The sequence below is a fragment of the Triticum aestivum genome, chromosome 1B (assembly GCF_018294505.1).
Source record: "Triticum aestivum cultivar Chinese Spring chromosome 1B, IWGSC CS RefSeq v2.1, whole genome shotgun sequence".
NCBI classification, from domain to species: Eukaryota; Viridiplantae; Streptophyta; class Magnoliopsida; order Poales; family Poaceae; genus Triticum; species Triticum aestivum.
This window is the reverse complement of record NC_057795.1, coordinates 596897517-596897907: the sequence shown is the minus strand read 5'-3', so window position 1 is coordinate 596897907 and position 391 is coordinate 596897517.

The following is a 391-nucleotide window of genomic DNA, read 5'->3' as shown; positions in this document are numbered from 1 at the left end:
ATATCGGTTGCCTCTGTAACGCATATGGAGCAACACACTTTATATTACGGCGGCTGTGCGCAAACACGAAGTCATTATAATGCGCCCTTCATATTTCCTGGACACACTTGTTGTTGGGTCATAACATATTGGTTGTTCCCCAATAATCCAAAATTTAAACCACATTTGATTCAAACCAATTTCATTCCTAATAATTTGGACGAATAATTAGTTGTAGTGAGACTTACATTGATAGAACAACTAATAATTAGTTAAACTATAAGCCAAGAGGCTAACTAGTCTAAAAGGTAGGCATGCAACTGGCCAACATAAAAAACCCTACCGGTCTAGTTGCAGTCATCATGGTGCCCGTGTGCATTTGCAGTCGGTTCACAACACTTGCAGTTGCAAA